We start from the raw sequence: 8,588 nt of genomic DNA on the forward strand, positions 1-8,588 counted from the left end.
AATGAAACATCATCTATGATAATTTCATTCCAATTCCATATCTCATCCAAACTAGTATATTGGAGCAAGAACTTTAGGTCTTGGGAATAATCTGGATTTAATCTCATGAGTTGAAAATGATTGAGACAGCGATCGAGATGCGGATTTGTTTGTGCCACGTTCTTTCATTTTTGGGGAGGTGAATCCTCGAACCAAGTGATTTACCACACTTTTGGCGTAGGATAGATTGATTGGCTAACTGCCAATGTACTAGGATTAGCCATAATTGTGGTGTTCCTACTTTCAGGACGGATGTCCATCGCACATTTGGTACATATCTTTGCAAGCACATTTGTTGCTGGTATATGTGATATCGTCACCTTTGCTAGATCAGAGGAAGTGTCTAGTTATACTATGACGATCTAGATTGGGATTGAGATGAGACATAGTGGGGATGTCCACGATAATGTGTCGTTCTTTTATGAAGGTTGACGTTCTTATCTCCCCATAGTGACATGAAGACTGTCTCATAAAAGTGAATTCGCAAAACGAGCGGTAAAGAGATCGCTTGTCAAAGGCTCTAAGTAACGAATATTAGAAGGAGAATCATAACCGACATAGATTTCCATCCTTCCCTAAGGACCCATTTTTTCTTTTGTACGTAAGGGCGGCGCAAATGACACATAGATCGCACAACCAAAGATGCGCAGATGCGATATGTCGGGTTCGCATCTGGTAACCAACTAACACGTGCTTTATAAGGTTGGGTCATAACGGGCCTCAGGCGGACCAACATGGTTGCTTGCAATATTGCATGGCCTTAAGCAGAGATCGGGAACTTGGTACGTATGACTAATCGATCGTGCAATCATTTGAAGGCGTTTAATGAATGTTTCTGCTGGGTCGTTCTGGATATGAACATGGGACTAGATGTTCAACTTAAAAAAAACCCAACCAACATACAATATCTATCGAAGGTTTTTTTTTTCGATGTAAATTCTCCAACTTATCCAATTAAATAAATTTGATCAGATAATCAGGGTGGTGAGCCTTGAGCTTGTTAATCTGAGCTACCAGTGTGGAGAATGTAGCTTGTGGACAACAACTACACGTGTGACAAACGTGTAGAAGCATCAACCAATACCATAAAGTATCTAAATGGTCCGCAGGGTGGTTGATTCAATCCACAAATGTCCCTTTTGAATCATTTGTAGAAAAGATGGAGGGTGCTAAGGTATAGTACGCGTCCAAGTATGATGTCATTACTTCTGGTAAGAGGATGCCCAAAACGACGCATCATAGATCATCCTAGATATCCCAAATGTACATCCATAGCGAAAATTCCTTTGGAATCGTGGGCTTTTGGCTGGCCACTTAGGGGCTTGAATGGGTATAATCCACTTGTGTTCCATCTTCTCTAGAATATGCATAGGCCTATAGTTGTAGGAAGTGTATGCCAAGGAATTTTACTTCATTTTTCTACATTGGTTTCAATATGGTAATAATACTCTCGAATATCCTTAAAGTTCAAAAGGGCGTTCTTTCGGAACAAATGAGTATAAGGTTTCTCTTCATGGTAAAATTAGTACCATTGGACAATATAGGGCAGTGCCATGCCCCACAATCAGGTTGGATAAGCTTAAAAGGTTGTCAGGGAATGATTAGGTATGACGTTAGCATAGAACTAGACAGCTCACTTCCCCACAAAACATACCTAAGCATGAGGTAATTGTAGCCACATGTGGTAATTTCGTTAATTAACTCTTATTCAAAAACAATAGTGACATCCAAACACCAATCATAAATCCTATAATAAAATAAATTATTTACAAATAAACCAAAAGAACAAGGCGGTTTGGCCAATAGGCCTTCTATGTCAAATTTCACTCTTTCAAATGTGTTAGGTGGAGCAAAATTAGTCTCACAAATTGACTACAGGAATAGTACTCTCAACAACATTGGTAAAAAAAAAAAACGATAAGTTCATAACCAATGATCTATTCCATCAAAACGGAGTTAGATTCTGCAGGGTTGAGGTTCGGGAATACTATCCTTTATTCCTGAAGTATTAGGTGCCAAATATCATGCTTCAGGTGTGATACCACCTCTTAGCAGGCCTGATTCTACCATATGTTGTAAAACAAACTCGAAATGAGATTATGAAAGAGAGACAGACCTAGACTTGGGTTCGGTAGGCTCTAGTCGAAGTTGGAGTTGTCTGTTTGGTAGGCTCTGCCGAAGTAGAGTAATATCGTTCAGTACACCTCTATCGAAGCAGAGCATGCATTTTGGTGTATCCCTGCCTAAGCAAGGCATCACTATTCGGTAGACTTCAGTCGAAATTGGGTCTATACCGTTCGGTAGCTCCCAGCCGAATTATTGTGATACCATTATCTCACAAGTGTGGTAGTAATCAGGTCCGAGAATTTAGTAAACTTTCGCTCTCTATACTGCTACTTCAAGAGCAATTTAGATGTAGAAAGATGAAGATTTTCTTCTAGTCAAAATTCAATCGGATTTAAACTTCAGAATTATACTTATTCTTGGACGTAAAGGTTTCAATCATGTTTTGCTTCGGGCAAGAATTCATCTTTGCATGATTTGAAATAGTCTATAGCGAGTCAAAGAGCCATGGAGTCCTCGCCAATGAGATACTTCCATTTGATATGCTTCAGGCATAAATCTTCGAATAAAGATCATGGAAGAGGCTTATTCAGTTCTTTCACACCATAACTGGCTACAATGATTTTGCCACTAGTCGTAGTCAAGCTGGGTGTCACTTCTTGTATCCACATAAAGTAGTTTCTTATTCGAAACTTCCAAATCAGTGAAATCAAACTTGTTATGGTTCGATAGTATGCTGAATGGCGGAAACAAGAATGTGATTGGTGTTGTAGGAAATAAAATTTCCATAAACATCAAAGTTAGAACATTCAGGTTCTAAGATATGGTTTGGTTTAAACGGATTTAAGCATGAAAAACTTCGGATCTCAACATGAGTGTTGCGTTTTAAGAAACTTCAGGTTTCTATGGCACTTTTCCAAAACTTCAGGTTCGGAATTATGAACTTCAAGTTCATAAACTTGCAAACAAATGCAATATATACAAGATAGAAATATATAAAGCAAGAGAAAACAAATATATTATAGTGGGTAGCTTCAAGACCCTTTGTGTGAAAGTTTAGGGAAACGGCCCTAAAAAAATATAGAGCTTTGGGTCAAAAAAAAAAATTATTTTAATTGGCTGGGCTGCGGGCCAGTGAGAAAAATTGGGTTAACAAAATCCAGGCCCAAATATGGGCTAAGAAAGAAAAAGTGAAAACCAAATCCTAATTTATTGGGTTTAGGGTTTCATATGGGCTAAGTAAATAGGCCCAAAAGAAAAACCTTTTTTTCGCACGAATTGCACTGTAGGTCCAATCTGAAAAAAAATATTGGCTAGAAAAAAAATAAAAGGCCCAAAACGGGTAGGATATTAAAACCGAGTTAGTTGCCTATTTTGTTCTCTTGGGGTCTGCTGTCAAGACCTGGCCTAAAAGAACTGAGGACCCAAGAAAAATTGAGAACCAAGCTCTAGGCCCAAGGTGTGGGCTAGGGTTGTAGTGGGCTAAGCACAAACAAAGAGGCCCAAGGCCTCAGGTCTGGTTGGGGACACCCCAGCGAAGGCTGGGCATGTTGTTGTCGATGAAACAAGGCACGGCGCTGCAGGTTGGGCTATTCCTAAGAAGTTGATGTCGAAGTTACGTCAAAATGGTGTTCCAAACCATCTGAGGAGTGATAAATCTCGAACTCCGTGGAGATTTCGAAGGAAAACTCGAAGCCTGAATCTTGAGGAGAAGATCGGACGACATCTAGTCGTCGGCTTTCACCACTGTGATAACTTCAAGTCATCAAAAAATTATGGGTCTCACCTGGATACGATTGCAGGTCATCTATGTTTGTCGAAAATCATATATTTCGACAGAAAATCGCACAATTGTGATGAGGTAGACGGAGAAGATGGTACGAACGACAAGTCGTTCTGATCCATGTCTCTAGCTTAGCGCAAGCTTTGGCTTAGTGGCTCCAAAATGAGTTGCATGCTCAAGCTGAGGATTTGTTAATTAAGCCTAGTTTAAAGAAGACTAGGGCATTTAAGCCCATTACAAGTTCTAGGGTTTCAGCAACCCTTTTTTTTTTTTTTGGTTTCTGTATTCACACATATGTAATTCATATAATAGCAATATTATGATTATAATGCATAAACAATTTATGTAAAATCTAAAATTCGTAAATCGTAAAGTTGGGTCATGCATTATGGTGAAGGTTCATGCAATCAAGGCTGAAAAAAATATCAAGATAAACACCGTTGTTTTAGAAGAACCTGGATTGCGTGATGAATATTGTGAATGGGTTTGTAGGAGTTCTTTCTTCAATTTCGGCTTTCATCTTCAAGCTTGTATCATGTTCAACATAAGAAGAAAAATAAATTGAATCAATAAAAGTATATGAATTCAATACAATCAAAATTGAATCAATTAAAAAATAATTGAAACATAATACTCCCCTGATTGAAGATGAATAAATTCTCTTTAGCACATCGTGAAGAGCGTGATGATAACCTGTTGTGGCCTATATTTAATAGAAAGGTGCGGCAAAGGGAAAAAGAGAGAGTGGAGAATAGGCTTGAGGAATTGTGTGTTAATTCCCCAGTCTTTGTGCCTTTATTTATAGTAATAAGGAGGAAAGAAACTTGCTCTCCAAGTAATACAAAGTATATTAGGAAAGATCTTCTAGATCCCAAAGGATTCCTACTTTATCTCTACTTAGGATTTACACAATCACATATTGATAACATATGTCACAAAAATAATTTCTTTTTCTGACAATTAAACATCGTCATATTTGACAACAAATCGATGAGATTTTTCTTAGTAGCCTAGCACTTGAACATCAAACACTAATTTATAACCGTAATTAGAATTTGGAAATTAATTATAGCATCATCCATACACATGATCATGAAACATTGATTTATAACCGCAATTAGCAAGACGAAGAAAACACTAATAAGACACCACTAAACTTGAGACCGTCGCTCTAAAATTAATAGACAAGAGGCAATCCATCCCTTCTAACCAAAATATGTTTAGCATTTAATGCATGATAAATAAACTTGAACTCATTATTAGTAAGATCTTTCCGACCTAAAAATTTATTAATTTAGGGTTTTAGTTTTTTTCTTAAATTTTACATATATAAACATAAACGGCTAAAAGGGTATCTGTTTATAACCAGGAGTAATACCCATAACCACGCATTTAAATTTCACGGGTAAACGGTTATACCCGTAACCGTTTATTCATCTAACAGTTACCTATATCCGTAACCGTGAATTTTAAATGGATGGGTAACTGCGGTTACCCGCCCATTGGTATTTTGCCGACTCATGTACAATGGCTTAAAGTGATTTGCCACCGTGAAAGTAGGTTTGTTGAAGATCATTCGTCCAGACATTATCCTCCAGATAGTCGGTGATTCAGAAAAGCTTTCGGAAATGTTCTTTGGATTTTCTTATTCCTTAATTGTTGTCTCCGGAATCTCAATCAAGATGGTTGAAGGTTTGTCCCTTAGGAAATGTCCCTCCAAATAGTGACCTAGGTTATCCTTGGCTTGGAAAGAAGATGATAGAAAGATTGTCATGTTGATCTCGATCGGACCCTATCTAAGACACTCAATGAACTGGAAGGTTTTTTCCTTGAGTCGGGTCGTTTTCTCCGCTTTAGTTTGATTTATATTCTTTGAACCACGTTTCATCATCTTTGTTGAAATAAAGTCAACAACCTCGTTTGTTACCAGTTCCACCTCGGGCTCAAATCTGTAGTCAACCAGCTCGATGTCATCTTCCTCGTCTCCCACAGATGAAGATCTAGGTGAAATCCTTTTTATTGGAAGGTTGTACCTTGTAACTGATTCCTCAGTCAAATTCTATATATGCCTTTTCAGAATCCTTAGTTGTTATGAGCTCTTCACAAATCGCTTTTGTCTTCAATGATTTGCTCCGGACCTCTATTTTCTAGGTTTTTTTGCCATAGGCTCTTCGCCTCGACTACCTTTGTTCATTCTAATGCTTTAAAAAGTGGCTTAGGCGGCAGTTGGCGCTCGGCAATAAGGTGTTGTCTCAATTGGGTACCAAACGGTGGACAATAGCGGGGAGTTGTTAAGGACTTGCTTGGATGCTCTTAGGTGGTCCTAGGCAGCAGGGCCGCCCTTGAGGGTAGCCCAAGTAGGCGCTTGCCTAGGACCCCCACTTCGGAGGGGCCCCCAATTTTTTTATATTCTGCTATTAACATGTAAATACAGAAAAAGTAAAAAATATCATAATTTATTTGTTGGTGTAGCGGAAATCTTTGGCTTCCTTTTTTTTTTTCGGGTGTTGAGTTTGAAACATGGAGTTGCCTTTTTAGTCACTAGTTTATTCTTGTTTTTCAAATTTACTCTCAATCCATCTGTCCAACTCCCAATTTACTCAAGTCCCCTTGCAATATTTTTTTCTTTCAACTTTCCATACTCTTCATTTCTATCGAATGTTTAAATCTACAATCACAAGGTCTTGAAGATTGTATTTTAAGGTAATCAAAACTATGAATTTAGATGTTGCTTTTCAATAATTTTTTATTCAATGGATTATTTTAATATTCGATTCGTTAGTGTGATGTTAATTTTAGAAAAAAAAACAAAGAGAAACAATTGGCGTTGTTGAAATTATTATACTTGTCAATCAAGTTTTATTGTTCTTCACTCTCTTGATCATCAAGTTTTATTGTTCTTCACTCTCAATCTTAGACTCTTGACTACAAACATTTAGTATAATTGTGTCTAAAATCTTGAGACGTGTAATATTTGTATATTTCTCTTCTTTTGATATTAATTTGAATGACATTTGATGTGAAAATAATTTTTTTTTATGCATTTAGTGAATACCTTTTATACATATCAATCTATAAATAATCGGGGATCATAGAACATTAATGCCTCAATTCGAAGGTTAGCCTAGGACCCCCAAATTCTCAGGGCCGGCCCTACTAGGCAGCCTATGAAGGGAAATCTATGAGTTTTACACATGGGATTTCGAAATGACTAGTATGCATATACAATTCAAAATTTATATACATAAGCAACGGAAGCATGTTATCAAATAAAATCAAAGCTATAGTCATGCAAATCCCCTTCAAGGTTCATAGGTTTATATATAATGCATCTAAAACATTCAAGTTAAGAACTAAGTGAAGGTATAGATCTATACCTCTTGATCTTGATTTTAGCCCAAGGATGGACCACCTCCAAGCCCTTTGCTCCTTGAAGTCCTTGAGCCTAGCCTCCCTCCTTGCCTCCTCCACTTTGTTAGTAAGAGTGCTCCAAGGTTCTCCTTTAGTCTCCAAAGGAGAAGACCTCTAAATATCCACACCCACTAGTGTAGTGAGATGGATGGAGGAATAACCAAAAGGGTGAAAGATTGTTAGCTAAATCACCCTCAAGGTGGCCGGCCTTTGGTGTTTTTAGAGAGATGTTTCTTTTGCCTCTTTGTTGTTTTAAAACACACAAAAACCCTAAGGAATAAATCTCTATAAAGTTCCTTATATAGACAAAAAGAAACCTAGTCAACAAATTGACTTAATATCTCTCCCTCTCCACTTTAAATGGCCGGCCCCTTTGTGTTGGTTTGGGCTTTGGGCTTTTATTTATTTCTAGTCATCCAATGCTTGAATAAAAGCCCAATGGGTTTAGGCCCAATGGACCCAATTAAACACGAACGTTTCTTTAAGCCCAAAACGATCTTTTATCGCTTTTATGATTTCTTTAGACTTTCTAAATTAATCACAACACTTAATTAATCCAATTAATTATTTCCATCATCCATTAATTACTCACTATAAGAGTGTATCGGTGTACAATCATTTTAGGTTCTAATTAGCAAGGCAGTGAGGTGATTGACATCAATCCAATTGATTATATTTAATCCAATCACTTAGTGAATTAAAACTTCCTTTTAATTCACCTTTCTTCTTTGATGACCACATTTAATCATCTAGAAGAACTCACAAGCTATGAGTGACATCTAACCATATGTCATAGCTACTCAAGCTAATGTAGAAGTTGTTCGGAGAACCTATTCAGTTGGAATTACAATGTAATTCGATCTTTCTCTAAAACAATACTCTCAATCACATTACTAGGGTATGGATATATTATGTCAAACCCCTAATGTGATTATTCCTTCTTATATGATTCTATTGAGTCGTATAGGAACGCTTTCCTTTATTACGCTGGATACTTCGGCCGAAGGTTCCAGAATCATATCTTAGAGTATTCTTCCTCTCTTATCGAGGATTAGAGATTCCTTGTTGCGCATTCATTTGCCTTTATGACTAAGTGGCTTAACCCCAATTATGCCGTGGACACCCACGAATGGGGTGACTTTGGCATAATAAAAGATTAAGTACTTAGCCACAAGACAATGACGATGCCTCAGGTCAAAGGACTACTTACATTATTCCAACCATTAGAGTTACTTGCTTGACATGTGAGTAGACCTCCATGCAAGTACTCTCGTTCGATTGTGTTCAGTGA

Source organism: Malus sylvestris, chromosome 14, assembly GCF_916048215.2.
Source record: "Malus sylvestris chromosome 14, drMalSylv7.2, whole genome shotgun sequence".
NCBI classification, from domain to species: domain Eukaryota; kingdom Viridiplantae; phylum Streptophyta; class Magnoliopsida; order Rosales; family Rosaceae; genus Malus; species Malus sylvestris.